The 17,240-nt window shown below is 34.7% G+C and overlaps 1 protein-coding gene and 1 non-coding gene across 3 annotated transcripts in view; one reads left to right on the top strand and one right to left on the bottom strand.

The window, feature by feature from the left end:
* The window catches only part of Da (daughterless), a 127,235-nt gene that overhangs the window by 79,720 nt on the left and 30,275 nt on the right, over positions 1-17,240 (top strand). The window lies entirely within an intron of this gene.
* Positions 11,975-12,047, bottom strand: Trnam-cau (transfer RNA methionine (anticodon CAU)). The gene has a single exon. It is a non-coding gene; the product is annotated as a tRNA-Met (tRNA).

The raw sequence follows: 17,240 nt of genomic DNA, 5'->3' as shown, positions 1-17,240 counted from the left end.
AGAGGAGGCCTTAGCCCAGCAGTGGGAAATTTACAGGCTGCTAATGTAATATTAGTATTAAAAGAAACGTATGTTTTCGAAGTTTGAAATGAACTCAAAGTAACGATATTTCTAGGTAATTAAGTATCAAAATAAAACAAAATGTTCCGCGGGATTGTTTCCGATGTTCATTGTTCAAGTTTTGTTTACGTTTGTGAAGAGAAAACGAATTCTGTGCAAACATTACGATTGCCGATCTAGATACAATCTGTACTCGTAAAGTCGTACATTTCGTGTTTTATATATACAAGCATTACTCAACCAATTGAGTTGAGATATAGTTATAGTTTAGATGTTTATTAATAAGATAAATCAATTGTCGTATACAAAATGTCCTATCGGATAAATTTTAAGACGAAACTACGAGAATTGCTCTTGTACTGAATGTGAAATCGCAGCCGAAGCTACTGAGTTTCGGATGCTTGTATTTGGAACACAGGTCCGTTCTAATGTGGAGCGGATGCTACGAAGGGATTTTTTGATATTTTAATCGTTAGCGCGGGAAATTGTACTGTGGTTGCTTTGCATTACACGTATGAAATCGGGATGGGTGGTTAGTCGAATGTAATATAAAATGCACGTTTAGATCTTTTTTTACGGATTTTAATGCGACTTTTAGTCGTAGCGTTTAATTTGACTATCAATAAGAGTGTGTGTGTGTGTTTCAAGCCCGTCTGGGTAGGTACCACCCACTCATCAGATATTCTGCCGCCAAACAACAGTACTCTGTATTGTTGTGTTCCGGTTAGAAGGGTGAGTGAGCCAGTGTAATCACAGGCACAAGGGACATAATATCTTAGTTCCCAGGGTTGGTGGCGCATAGGTGATGTAAGGAATGGTTAATATTTCTTACAGCGCCTTTGTCTATGGGCAGTGGTGACCACTTACCATCAGGTGGCCCATATGCTCGTCCACCAACCAATAACATAAAAAATATTGAATAAACGAGTTTGAGTTTAATAAACAGAGTGATTCAAGAGGAAGGTTTATATGTTTAATGCATATCATTTTAGGGAATAGCCGGGAATTTTAACTTTCCTAGTCTGAAAGAAAAACAAGATTTTCAATCTACAGGTTGTGTGTAGACCCTTATTGGACTCATGTGAAGCCGGGAAGTTGGTATAAAATGTTTGATTTTCATTGAATTAATAGGCATTAATTAAAAGTGTTTTTATTAAACACTTGCAAATCGACCATTTTAATAGTAAATGACCAATACGGCCAATATTGGCACTATAAAACCAATCCCTACATCGCCAATGCACCACCAACCTTGGGGACTGAGATGTTATGTCCCTTGTGTTTTTTACATTGGCTCAGTCGTTCTTCAAACAACGACACACAGGTTGCTATTAGAATATATGCACATATGATGGCGGGCTCGCACAAAGCCCTACCGAGTAAAAGTCATCTTGTGACGTGTATAAAGGGAGCTAACGACTCGTCCCTCGTAACTCGAAAACGATCGGTAACTGACCTAATAACGAATAAAGGAACTCGACGTTAGAGTCATGGATATGAAATCCTCGTTAAAGTTGTAATGAAAGCAACTTTACAATATAATATTATACTTCGTATAAAATGTATTTATAAAACAATGAACTGAAAAAGTTTAGACATTTCTGTTATCATTTATCATTCTTTTAAAATTCCCTTAAAAAATGGCTAACGACCGTATAGTCCCAAGTTCTAAGCTCGCTGAAAATTAAAAAAAAAAAGTTGTTGAGAAAACTTTAACCTCGTTGTACGTATCGCGTAAGAGCGGCAACGTCGCATGATGCCACACCGACGATACATTAATCTGCCCGATTCGAGGGAGATTATGTTGGTAATTAATTTTATTTCAGTACTTATATTAATAACATATTTGTATTATTTATCTTACATTTTGTATGTCAAGTGACTTTTTGTATATTTACTGCTAATGATTATTAAATAAAGTTTATTTGCTAATAATTATTATTTATACTAAGTATAGAATGTACAATGTTCCTGTTATAAATAATATTGAGAAGCATTTATCTCTTTTATTAACGCATGTGGTTTTTTTTAATGAATATAATCTTGTAGTAAGATGACCTAATTAAAAAAAGATGACTTCTTTTTTGGGACTGAATGTTGTTATAGAATTTACATATTTATTTTTATTTATTCGTAATCGTTTTATTAAAATAATATCATTTTATTGATTTCAAGCATTTTATTATCACAGCAAATTAATCATTAATGTCATAATTTAAGAAAATAAAATAACTATTTTCGATTAGGCGTTATGGACGTACGCAAGGCACAAATTTATTAATTTTTTGAATTTATGAATTTTTAGTCTTTATATTTTATTTATACATTTGATATATAGATTAATTAAAATAATAAATCGTGTACATGATATTAAAATTAAAATAAATCGGTAATAAATAAAATGAGTGTAGCAACACTGCCCCAAGTGAGCGGCAGTCGGCCATGAACGTCCAGTAGCGTACGACGCGCCGCGCCGCGCGCACAGATACATCGTAACATGAAATTATAACAAGTGATGACAAATGTTTATAAAACTATTGTGTGTACGTTAAGATTGAGTGAAGTGTTGATTTTTGTTTTCATTTTGTGAATTGAAGTTATCGTGTCGTAAGGATTTACTGTGGATTTTTTTTTATGGTATTTGTTTTTTAAGTTTTATGAAGATAAAAAGTTTTCTGCGTTTTCGTTTCATGGAGAACGATAGTAGTACGTTTCGGTAAATGAAGCTGTCCAAGGGAAATATAGTAAAATATAATAAGAATTTAAATAGCTAACTAGTAACTTTGTAATTCTAAACTATACGCGTATTAAACATTATCATATATTTGTGTGAGGATTGTTAAAATTAAAATTTCTCAATGAACAGTTAGCATACATATAATTATTTAAACGATTTATTTTGATAGTGTTTTTTAGAATTTATCCATTTAAAATTTAGGAGAATTTTATTCTGTTTAAATTATTTATAATTAAATATCACTACGTGTCACATTAACATATATATAATATAGTTTCTTATATAAAATATAAGTTGTACTATAACTTAGAATACTATCCGTATATATAAATGCCCACGTGGTCTAAGACGCGAGGTCTATTGAACCGTTCAGTAGAGTTATTCTGTAAGAACGAAACTCGAAACTCTACGTAGAGCACGATCGTGAAATGTAGGGTAGTGTGCGACATTTACTATGAAAATTATAACATTCAAAGATATAAAAATAATTAAACTCTGTGAGTCGGTTTTCAATTCACGAGTGACATACGTAACACTGATAGAATAACATCGTTGATCATTTAAGTACGTATATGTCTAAAATATTTTATATATATATGTATATTTTAAGTAGTAAATGAAAGTAAATATATAATACAATTTGAAAGATATTTTTGTGAAATGTCATTTTTCTGTATTTTTTTTCGAACGTGAACATAGAAAATGTTATCGTATCGTAACAATATCTAACATTACGCACGTTTGATATTGAAATGTTACGTATAATAATGTTTCTCTGTTTAAATAACTCGTAAGGAAGTTAGAGCTTTCTCCGCCACGCTGCTCCATTGTTTGAACGCTACACGTGACAGAATTTCATATGAAACATACGACCTTACGATGTTTTCAGCTACACAAAAAGTTACTTGCGTTCGTTATCGTCTCTGATGAAGCTTTCGGTGCGTTCGATATAAAATCTAAAGCAAAAGAACGAACATTTTCGTTAATTATATTCTGTAATTTCATAAGAGGATTTTAACAATTTAATTATATAATAATCGGTCCGCGAACTGTAACCGACGCCCGCGCCCACTTTCAAGACGATAAATCAAATTAAATTTCACTTTTCATCGGACCGCTGGAACAATGTTATACTGTATAGGTATATATGTCTGTCTTTAGATCTACAATTGACTTTCTTGTATCTGTTTCGAAATATCGTCTGAGAAGATATATTTAATCTATAATGTTGATATATAAGTAAAATCGAAATACTCTTTATTGAAGTAGACTCATAAAAGCACTTTTGAATCGTTAGAGTGTTGAATTGAATGTAAAGTCACCATGGGTTCGGAATGTGGATTCTGTTGAGAAGATCCGGCATGCTCTGTAGTTGCCATTATTTACCATTTTAATTGCACATAACGGCAATGGAGTTGGGCGCTTTGTTGTGCTTAAGACGGGCCTGAGCATAGGGCTCTATTTATTGACAATACAGCGATCTCCCGCGGAAATGTAGTAGTTGTCCACCTGGTTCACAGGCTTCACGTACCCTGAGTGTTGCCCGGATTTGTATTCGCGTTTGAAATCTGCGTGTTTTATCAACTGTGCACTCTCCCCTCTCTTTACATTTAAAACATTTAAATTAAATAAATTAAACAATGTTAAATCTAATTTTATCTTAATTATACACAGATAAGTTATCTTATAGGGTTGTGTTGTATCGTTGAGTAACCCTCGCGCTATGAATCATAACGTCACTTCCTCGATGTAGAATTACTTGTAGTGTATTTACTAGCATTCGTTACCCGATTTTGACTTTGGATATACATATTTAGATTCTAGTTATAATTATTTTGACGACTCGTTGGCTGTGTGTTTGATTTATAAGGCGACAGATCTCGAGGTCATAGGATCAAACCCCGGGTTGGGACAAAAGTTTTTTTTTTTAGGAAATTCCAAATGCAGGAATAATGTGAAGCCGTTGCTGTCGTGGCTTAAGTCTTGTCGATCATATCCGATATACGGGCCGTATAGGGTTAAGAGTACGAGGGAATATTGTGCCTATGTTTGTGCACAGACACATACACATATACACTACATGTCCTGTGCAGTTGCCTAGTATCGCCTAGAACGGTCGCCATCGCCGGAATCCTTCGATATTAATAAATATCAATGTTTGAAATTATACAAATAATGACAAAGGACGTAACCGACTAGGAAGCATTGCATAACAAAAGCCTACGCGCCATTTGAACTGGCAATTGTTTTATGACGTCACTAATATCAATCGCCTTCTGATAGGGACGGTGTTATCATACTTATGTGATAAGCTTTTTTTTTTTTTGATTACTATTCACGTGAAAATTATTCTGATTGGTGTAAAACTTTCACAATTAATAGTTATAATTTTAAGAATGTAGAGCGTAGGTTGTATGTTTATGTTTGTTGGGAAATGGCGTATTGTTTCAAGGTTCTACAGAAAATTGTACAGGTTTAGCGGTAGAATTAAAATAGATGCTAAATATGTTTGGATAGATACCTATCACATATTCAACCGCCAACCAGAAATACTTATTCATACTCAAAAACTAAATCAAAATATACTTTATTCGAGTAGGCTTTTACAAGCACTTTTGAATCGTCACCTAACGAACTATATTAATTAAAGCTACATCTAAAAATACAGTCATGTTAACTATATACACAGTTATATATGTATGTTATATATTCTGCCTGGAAGTCAACAAGTATTAGCTCCACGCTTTTTTATCATCTATATAATCTTGTATCGAATAATATGTCTTCTTTACCAGTGTATTTTTTACAAATGATTGGAATATATGAAGCGGAAAAGTTACTGTGTGTAGGAGCCAGTCAGTGTAACTACAGGGACATAACATCTCAGTTCCCAACGTTGGTGGCGCATTGGCGATGTAAGGAATGGTTAATATTTTTTACGCCTATATCTTTAACAAATACAATAAAATTAATATATAGACCATATATTATTTTGCTACGGCTATAGCCGTGAGGAATAACGGTTTATTTTAAGATATCCTTTAAAGACGTATCACTTTGTATGTTACCCAACAGATATTAATTTTAAGTGTTTAGTAATATGTTGATGGTGTAACTTTTCCAATAAATAAATAAATAAGATAAAGATAAAAAAAAGTTTGTAAAAATATATAAATAAATATTTTACAATAGATATAAATAGTGATTCGTTGAAGAACGAAAGTTATTCATTCGATTATAAACGAAACGAACGAAACTAAAATAAGAATAAAAATGTCGAAAACAATATAACAATATTTTATTTTTATTTTTAGTACAATTTTCTTTTAGTCCAAAAAGTATATTATTAACTTTAACATTAAAATGTTATTTGTAAATTGGTCCCGTAGATGTATTCTGTGAGAATTCGAAACTCATCGCAAAGCTATAGTGTGAAATGTCAGTATGTGTCATCCGACTTTGACTGTAAAATATATAACATTCATAGGATACACGTATCGAATTGGCGTGTCACCGTAAGTCGGTTGTTAACATTTCACGAGTGAGATTCGTACAGGATCGCATTGCTGCTCTGTCCTTAAACATTTCAAAACAAAATCGATCCAATGAAATATACCTTCCTTTATAGTTGACGTAAATATTTTAATTTACTGTTGCATAATCGATTTTATTCGCGATGTTATAAAATATTCAATAGTTGAAGTCTCTGACGTGGCCCTCGTGGGGGGAGGGGCCCATTGATTGCTATGCGGCTCGGCTCCTTCATACTTTTACTAAGTTTTTAATGATCGTTTTTTCATTTATTATTAAAGGAAAGAAACTTGTTCTCAATTTATATAATTGCTATGCATTGAAGTAAAGTTACCGCCTGTTAATGTTCTACTTCTAGTGCTACTTACGTCCCCACTCCTTTTAAGGAGAAGGTTTGAAGCTTATTTGACCAGGGCTGGGTAGATACACTCGTGGCAGATTTTCATCCGACACTTGCTTGTCATCATTCACCACCGAGCACGCGATGTTTACATGAAATGATAACTCAGTTGTTCATGCCTGAGTTTGAATCCGTTATCTTCGGTTTGATTCAAGTGTTTTAACGACTGAGCTTCCATTATCCGAAAGGTTAACAGAATTGTCGACTAGACGTAAATCAGAATCTCCATTGAATTGTTGCTTACGGGAATTTCTACGTAATTTGAGTATTGAATCGTGCTTTAAATGTGATGTGCACTCGGTACTTGGTAGATCATAAAGAGCCCCCCCCCCCTCCGGCAAAAGTTCACATAATTGTCACTTGATTTCAATATATGTATAGAGTGGAGACGCTAGCCCGCTAGGAGCCTCTTTATTTATAAGATTCCAGCTAATTTTACAGAAACGTTAATAAATCATCGTATTAAATGTCTTATAAATATTCAATGCTCATACGCATGGAGACGTAGCGTCTACAGCGTACACGTGTACACACACGAGTGCCGTGTGTGTGTGTGCGTGTGTGTGTGATATGGAATTCTAAGTTGTAAATGGTTAAATAAATATATTATACGTCATTATCATAACAGTTAGGGAACGATTGGCCTAAATGACGCGAGATATCTCGAAGTATGTTTAATGTTGGTAGGGAGACCGAATAGGCCATCCGATGGTATATGTTTCTTACAATCCATAGACGGTAGTACTCGGTAACACTCGTTACTTCGAGTTCATTTGAAACCTCGTAAACCTACGTTTTTTTTTGAATACTAATATAACATTAACAGCCTGTAAATTTCCCACTGCTGGGCTAAGCGTCTCCCTTTGAGGAGAAGTTTAGAGCATATTACACCACACATATATGATACACATGTGAAATTAGACACATACAGGTTTGCTCACGATGTTTTTCCTCCACCGCCGAGCACGAGATGAATAATGAACACAAAAATTCGAAAATTCAATGGTGCTTGCTTCGGTTTCGAACCCGCGATCATTGGTTAAGATGCATGCGTTCTAACCATTGGGGCCATCTCGGCTGTTGGACATATTAACCTCTTACACCGACAATGACTTACTTTTTAGAAAAAAACGCCTGGATTTAGGCTCGGGTTCCATCATAGGACAATAATTATTGTAAAAAAAACAGCATTGTAAATCTGTCTATTTCAGAAGAGCAACTATGCAAGTTTCTTGCCGTTTCTTCTCGCTGGAGGCTGCTTTCCGAAACGGTGGTAGTATTTTAATATCGACGAATTAAAAACGCTTCGTTGTGAAGTTTACTTGAATAAAATTGATTTGATTTGATTCGAATGGACCACCAATCTTGGAAAGAATGAAGGTTGGAAGGAATGCGATGTCTAGGAAGGTATTTAGAAATAGAGTTTGTCTGTTTTCTTGTCGGAGTTTTTTCAATTGCGACAATAACTTGATCTCGTTAAAGTCGATCACCTTAAAGACCTCACGCGCTTGTCATACATAAATTAACCCCTAGCTCTGAACGTAAGTAGCGTGCGTTTGAGCCGGATGTCGGGAGTGTCAGGTTCGATTCCCGGGCAACACGATATCGTTCCCATCCGGCTGTGATTGAATATTGTCGTTCGTTAACCGGATGTTGATTCAATATGTCACACACTTAGTGCACGCGATTTTGATTGAGATGAGATCGGTTTATGAGCTCCTTGTCATTGCCGGCTAAGCTTACTTTTTAGGGGTTGGTCGTTAGCTCTGTTAGGCATAAACATGTCCTTACTTGCGAGTTCATTACTTGGATTGTGATAGGTTATATAATCTTAGTATTTACTCGCCGTTTTATTATATATATATATTTTTATTCTACCGCCAAATTTCAATACCTTGTCAGTTCCAATTCGCAAACTCGGTGAGTCAGTGTAGTTTACAGTTACAGACCGCATCTTAGATACAACAATAAGCATTTATACAATGTGACTTGAACTTGCAAGCACTGAAAGCTTTTTACCATTTATTGCCTACATCTAAAAAAATCGAGTAACATTACATAAAAGCGTCTGTAAACGAACTTTTTAAAAGTTGGATCGTAAATGAGTTTTTTATTATATTTACATGATTTTTTATGACATAAATGAGGGGACAGGTAAATAGGTCGCCTGATGGTTAGTGGTCACCACCGCTTATAGACAATAGCGCTGTGTGAAATATTAACCATCCCTTACAACGCCAATGCGCCACAACCTCGGAAACTAAAATGTTATGTCCCTTGTACCTGTAATAACACCGACTCACCCTTCAAACCGGAACACAATAATACTGATTACTGATCTTTGGCTGTTATCAGAATACATATAACGCTTGGTTCCAGTAGCTCCCTTTTAACTAGCTAGTTAACTTTAGCTCCCAGTAAGAGCCCCGGATTACCAACGACTTCAAAAAACTTTTCGTATTGAATGAAAATCTGTTCGATAGTTTTTGAGTGAATCGCGTACAGACAAACACGCAAGGTGACTTTGTTTTATGATACATAGTGATTGAATACAATGTCTCCGTAATTGTAAATAAATTAAACCGACAAAGAAAAACGTTTTAATGTTATCAATCAGTTTCCCTTATAAAACAAACATACAATTAAATAAATCTCATAAACATTATTCTCAGCGTGTACGACCTAGGTCTTGCATGTATTCATCGGCATTCCTGCATTAATGATGTTCAGACACCAGTGACGAGATTCTTAAGTATGTACTAGAAAGAGATATTTTCTAGTCGTTTTAATATTGCCTTTTATTGTTGAAGGGATTATGTCAGGGGTAATCTAGGCCAAAAATCTGAATCGAAATATCTTTTTTCAAGCTCTTAAAGCTACCGTTGGTTTCTATCGAGAAAAATCGTGGTCTATCCACCAATTGGACTGGCGTGATGTAGAAAGGAGGAGATGAGGCCTCAGACCGGCATCGGCATATTTACATGAATACTAGACGATAGTTGTTATTGCTAAATTAATTGATTAGATATGTATGTATGTATAAATATATTGTACATGACATGTTTAAATCTAACAATGATAACCTCCGTCCTCTACGAGGTTACACAGACACACACACACACACACACACACACACACACACAGAGAGACGAGGCGACTCGCTGTCTGATCGTTTGTAATTATGACAATTTGCATTTTATATTTTTATTAGGTTTAAAGCAGACGAGGCGACGTTGCGTTACAAAACGTCGTCCGTATAGTTTTAAAGCTCGTATGACGAAATTATTGACCAATAGTGGATATTTCCTGTCAATAATATTCACTTCTTGTTTCGTGTGTGCCAGGTGGACTAAAATTGTTACCTATTGATAAGTATCCAATTCGGACCATAGACTTCAGCTCTGTAAGTAATATTCCCAACACACTGAGTTTCTTGTCGGTTCTTCTCGGTAGAATCTACATACCGAACCGGTGGTAGCTTCACTTAATATAGTTTTGTAAAATGACGAGACTATTGAATATTTTGATTCGATTTGATTTGTATCACAAAATATCCAAAATGCCACAAATTAAAAGAACTATACAAATATACTTCATATAAATGCGCCATAAATCTTTAAAAACTATATTAATAATAGAATATAGTTTATAATAAGAGTATTTACTCCGATACACTCGCTCTCCAAAACACAACAATATTAAGAATAGTCTCCTGGCTATTTCTATTCGTATTAAATATGTGTATTTAATTAGTTTGACAAAAAAAAAAGACCCGCTGAGTTTCTTTCGCTGGTGCTTTTCAGGTCGGGGTGTTTCCTTTTCCGAGCCGGTGGTAGTGTTTAATTTGACTATCAATAAGTAAGTTTAATGCTTCCATGTTGAATAAAGGAATTTGAGTTTGAGTTTGAATGTATTAATAATTTTTCATATCACCAATGCTAACTAACTTACTAACCTTGGAAACTAAGCCGTTCTTTGTGTATCTAACTACACTGACTCACTCTTTCTTAACACCGGAACACAATAATACCAAGCATTGCTGAATGTATGATTAGAGGTTCCTCCATAGATGGATTAGCACAGAACCTTACAACCAAGTATACTAACCAACTAACCAACCCAATCATTCTTTGGTTGTGTCAAATTGCTTTCTCATAGAAGTCTGAATGAATAGAGAGGGTCGATATCTCTTGCGCCAAAGTCTTTAGGGCCGAACTCCTTAACTTTCTCCGAAATTTGTTAAGGAACGATTTTATTGATGATAGAAAAGCGTGGAGTTAGATTTTATTGATTTTCACGTAGAAATAGGAAAGTTTACATTCCAATCGCTACGTGTGTAAGCGGCCTTATTTACTGTAACGCTTTTACACGTGTGCGTTGTGTGTAGCGGTCGTATCTCGCGAACAATGATAATGTTATTACTCATTATTTAAACGTTCGATTAAATAATGCCTGCTATGAAAAATGTGTTATAAGTTTGTCTCGACATTAAATTTAAATTAAACTAGTTGTTGCACGCGGCCTCGATCTCCTTTTTGGAGTTGGTCGTTAAGTGTTAGGTATTGAAAATTTAACGGGTTCAAGCTTGTTTCGTATCAAATTTTGATTGGTTTGGCTGTGAAAAAGCAACAGACAGACGGAGTTAGTTTCACATCTCCTCGACACACCAGTTTTCATGGGTACGCCACTCCGAGGTCCCGGGTTCGATTGCCGGCCGAGTCGATCTAGGAAAAGTTCATTAGTTTTCGATGTTGTCTTTAGTCTGGGTGTTTGTGGTATCGTCGGTACTTCTGATTTTCCATAACACAAGTGCTTTAGCTACTTACATTGGAATCAGAATAATGTATGTGATGTTGTCCAATATTTATATTAAATAAACATAATGTTAGTATGGTGGTATACATTGGATGTGCTGCAGCGCCATCTAGTGAGGAATTATCATAAAGTAGATAATATAAAAAACTTTATAAAAAAAAAATACATATTCTATATGTGCTATTTTTCAAGGTGGACAGTTTAACAGTATCGAAGTGTAATAATCTCAGCTAAACAGAAATACTAACATATATTTTCTTTTGTATGTATAAACTAATCATTTATTTAATTTATCATTTTTCTTTGAAATGGTTAATGTTTATTAAGATTCTATGAATTGCAGATTATTGCGGTATTTAAAATTTTTTTTAACTTTGTATTTGTATCGTTGTAATAAAAAATATAAAAAGGAAAATAAATATAAAAAGATATGCCCCGGGTGAGGATCGAACTCACGACCTTAAGATTATGAGACTTACGCGCTGCCTACTGCGCCACCGAGGCAAGTGGGTGTTGTTGCGAAATAGATTATAATACTATACTTACAAAACGTAGTAGGAAAGATTATTTTTATATATTTAAGTTTTATATAACGAATACGTTTCAGAACATGGCAAAAGTACTACGGAGTTAAGTGACATCTACACCAAATAATTTAAACTAAAGCCTTAACCACAGATACAATATCATTAACAACAGTAATACTTCCACAGTAGGGATCCCTGCATTATGCAAGCTATTAAAGCACACAGACTCTCATTCCTCATGTGCAACGTGGTGGTAAATGGTTACCATCATTCATAGACATTCCTTATATAACCAGTGTGCCATTAACCTCGGGAACTAAGATTTTTCGCCTGTAATTACACTTATATCAGCTCTCTCCTTCGAACTGGAACACAATATAAAGTACTGCTGTTCGGCAGTAAAATCTATTAAAAGTGGTAGATACCCAGATGGGTACAACCACTATATACAATTAAGAACTTAAATTAAAGTGTTTAGGAGCTGGAAATCTGTGATAATCATTGTATGTGCACAGGAAGTAAGGATAAGCTTAGAACGCCAAGTTTCCGACTCCGCAAAGTCAATAAATCATTCTTGGGGCAAGGTATCCGCTTCTATAATAAAATTCCGCAGACATTTTGAACTTTGCCGTTTCATAGATTCAAGACAATTGTAAAAAATACATTGGTAAAGAAGGAATATTATTCGATACAAGAGTATATTGATGATAAAAAAGCGTGGAGTTAGTGCTTGTTGACTTCCAGGCAGGAGACATAACATACATATATAATTGTATTTAATTAACATGACTGTATTTTTAGATATTGAAAAAGAGTAACTACTGAGTTTCTTACCGGTTCTTCTCGGTAGAATCTACATTCCGAACCGGTGGTAGCTTTACTTCAAATAGTTTGTTAAATGACGATTCAAAAGTGCTTGTAAAAGCCTACTTGAAGTATATTTTGATTTTGAATATCTTGACAAAATGAATTTGAATACTTCCAAACATTATATATAAAAAACTCATTCTGTGTAATTGAAAAAAGTGCGTGTGACGTACTTGAGGGTTAAAACGTGGTTGCAGAAATGGTCTCAAGTGTACTCGTGACCGGGGAATCGAACTTCCGACCTTGACTCACAGATGTCCCACCTGACACGTAGCGTCGTGTCGGGGGTTCATTAATTATATGTTGATATTATTATTATACGGTTATTGTTTATTATTTTCGAAGGGAAAGTCATAGGCGTTATTATCAGGTATTTTATACTCAAATTAAGTACGCAGTTTAAAGTTACATCGAAATGGGCTTATTATTATTTTTTAAGTTAAAAATTTTTTGTAATTTATCTTAATTTTTTTTTTTTTTGTTAATTAGCTATGGAGCTTTGGTGCAATAAATATATGGAAATATTATAGAACAACAAGTTCGAAACATATAATTTCTATATGTTCTCCTCATATACAATATTATATGAACATAGTTATAATTGACTTAACAGAAAAAACCTGTTATTCCTATGTTTTCCCTAAATATATTATACAGGATATTTGGTAATTCGACGTATTCGCGTTAGGAGGTGACAGGGGTGATTATTTGCGATAATTTTAACCCCCATATGCATCCGTCTCGCATTTTTAAATTTGGACCGATAATTATTGTTTAAATATTGAAAAATATCCAGTGTTTAATCGTTTTTATAAATCAGAAGAAAAGATATAGATTTTAATTGATACTTTTTTTTTAATAAATTTTTGAAGTTGCAATTTTGACTTATTTTGAAAAAATCTTCAAACGTGATAACTCAAAAGTGGTTCACTTTTGCATCATGTATATAGGGGTTAAAATTATCGCAAATAATCACCCCTATCACCTCCTAACGGGAATACGTCGAATTACCAATAACCCTGTATATGTGTATTGACTTTGTTCATATTTCGACCAATAAACGTATACATAAACATATACATAAACTACGATGTAAATGTAAATATACATAAACTACGATGTAGTTTTTTTTTATATGAGTGACATTTATTAACGAAGGTGAAATTGATGAAAATCGGTAAAAATTACCGATTTTTTTTAATATATGTTAAACGTTTAACATTCTCGCGTTTAGATGACCAAAAAATCCGGGTCAGCTGAGTCGTAACTCGTAAGTTGAACGCGGCGGGAATCGAACCGGTTAAACAGCTGGCGGGCAGGTGCGCTTTGAGCTTAAAGCTCTATGTATTTATAGATTTCTTTGTGTAATTGATTTTTATGTAAGTGGAATACATACATATACTCGGAAATATAACCAAGTCCGATTTCCAGACGCGCGGGATCTTGATCTTAGATCCATATATTTTATGTTAACTTATATAAAAACTTTGTGGTACGGCTTTGTGCAAGCCCGTCTGGGTAGGTACCACCCATTCATCATATATACTACCGCCAAACAGCAGTACTCAATATTGTTCCGGTTTGAAGGGTGAGTGAGCCAGTGTAACTACAGGCACGAGGAACATAACTTATTTCCCAAGGTTGGCGGCGCATTAGCGATGTAAGGAATGATTAATATTTGTGGTGGGCGGTGGTGACCTTACCATCAGGTGGCCCATGTGCTCGTCTGCCTATCTATATAATATATTTTAAAAAAAACTATCAAATTTTACCCGAGTAACCTAGCCCTACCACCGATGGTAGGGCTAGCCCGTCACCAAACAGCAGTAGTTAATACTGTTGTGGACATACCATCTCAGCTGGCTTATATTTCTTACAGCGCCAATGTATGGGGTCGACCGTGACCACCTCCAATCACGTTTGATGTGTACTGTAAATATTTTTACGTTGTTTTCGTGTAATTTTGATTAAAAATAAGCATTTTTTTATTCACGGTGACAGTTTATTTTATATTTCCTTTGGAGTCGTTTTTTTATTAATTATTATTGTTATCTAATATTATCAATACTAATTCGAGTATATAAACGTCATGCTTGCTACGTTAATAGTCTAAATAATATACTAAAACCTTCTCCGAATGGCGCTGCATCTTCTGCTATAGTTTTATGTATATTGGTTTAGGACTTTAAATCAGTTTGGTATTACATAAAAAAAGTCTCCTTATTCATTAATAGCGGAGATGGTCCAGTGGTTAGAACACGTGCATCTTAACCGATGATTTCGGGTCCAAACCCAGGCAGGCACCACTGAATGTTCATGTGCTTAATTCGTGTTTATAATTCATCTCGTGCTCGGCGGTGAAGGAAAACATCGTGAGGAAACCTGCATGTGTCTAATATCAACTAAATTCTGCCACATGTTTATTCCACCAACCCGCATTGGAGCAGCGTGGTGGAATATGCTCCAAACCTTCTCCTCAAAGGGAGAGGAGGCCTTAGCCCAGCAGTGGGAAATTTACAGGCTACTAATATAAATTTTAAAATTCATTAATATAGAAATAAAATTGAAGATTTTCTTTGTTTGTACGTTTCTTGAATATCAAAATCAACTCGATCGATTTGAATAAATCTTTAATGTTGTAATTCCAGCGGAAGCAATAATATTTAATGCTTGTAAAACCGCGCGTAACAACTTGTAGCTAAATAATTTGTACCAGGGTTATCTTATCCATACGTTTCTACTGATTACGTGACGAGCGGCAGGTGGCGAGATTGACTATTAAAATGAAATATTTTTTTTAATAGCGACTGATTATACGAGAACCAAGATTGTCTAGTCGACGTGTGGACGTTAACTGAGAATACTTAGTTCAAATCCGGACCAGTAGAGTTAAATACATTTTGTTTTTTTAATTAGTATGGATTTAAGGAATAAATATGTAGTCGGCATTTATCAGATGATCTCTAAAACCTTCAAGTTTGTCTCAAATCAAATCAAAGCCAATTAAAATATACTTTATTCAAGTAGGCTTTTACAAGCACTTTTGAATCGTCATTTAACAAACTATTTAAAGTAAAGCTACTACCGGTTCGGAATGTAGATTCTACCGAGAAGAACCGGCAAGAAACTCAGTAGTTACTCTTTCTCAACATCTAAAAATACAGTCATGTTAGTTGAATACAATTATATATATATATTACATATATTCAATATCTGCAGCATTACCCCAAAGCAATATGCCATATGACATAATACTGTAAAAAAAACAAAATATATGTCTGGTGGAAGGGCTTTGTGCTAGCCGTCTGGGTAACACAGTTATCACAAACTCATCAGATATTCTACTGGCAAACAGCAATACTCGGTACTGTTGCGTTTCAACATCTCAATTTTCAAGGTTGGTTGGGCGCATTGGTGATGTAAAGAATTGTTGATATTTCCTAAAACGCCATTGTCTGTGGACGGATTGTTTATGAGATTTTATAGTCTATACCAGTGATTCCCATATTGGTCCAGGTGGACCCCCAGGGATCCTCGGGAGACTTGCTGGGGGTCTACGTAGGCGTGAATAAAAAATGGGGGTCCATAAGATGTTAATGGGGGTCCACGAAAATGTATTTGCTTTTGATAGTAAAGAGCAAAAATGTAAGCATAGTTTTTATAAGGGCCTACCTACATCGTTTTAAGTACCTAACTAAGCAGATAATATTTTAATAAGGCAAGCGACAGTTGTCCAAACTTGCGTATTCGATATTACGTACAATTTCGTGTACAGACTTATGCTTTTTCAGACATGAACTTGATCACCAGTATAAATACTTGATGCCAAAGGTACCTACCTTTTTTTTTTGCGTCTTCAGTTTGAGAGAATCACTAACAAATTCATAGATTTTAATTGTTGAAATACTCGTAGGGTAAAGCACCAATATTAAACAAATTTAAATTTAGTTCATATTTTAGTGTTTCTCTCAAACTGTGGTTACGGACACATGCCAATAGGTGGTCCACGAGAAAAATAAGTTTGGGAACTACTGGTCTATACCGTATTATGATCGTACCTAGCTACTCGAGAATCTTAATCGATGACAACGGGTTCAATCCCGGAGAGCAACGCTTAATTTTCATTTACTTAATTTGTGTTTAAAATTCATCTCGTGATTGACATGTGTCGAATCCCACCTGTGTTGTGGAATAAGCTTCTTAACATCTTCGCATGTCGAGTTTACCCAGTAGAGGATTTTATTTTAAGTATGTTTTGATAAACATCAAGTACCGAAATATTTTGACATAGGTTTTGGAATAT

The sequence above is a fragment of the Vanessa tameamea genome, chromosome 28, assembly GCF_037043105.1.
Source record: "Vanessa tameamea isolate UH-Manoa-2023 chromosome 28, ilVanTame1 primary haplotype, whole genome shotgun sequence".
Lineage (NCBI taxonomy): Eukaryota > Metazoa > Arthropoda > Insecta > Lepidoptera > Nymphalidae > Vanessa > Vanessa tameamea.
The sequence above is the reverse complement of the archived record's forward strand: the minus strand, read 5'-3'. Positions and strand labels throughout refer to the sequence as shown.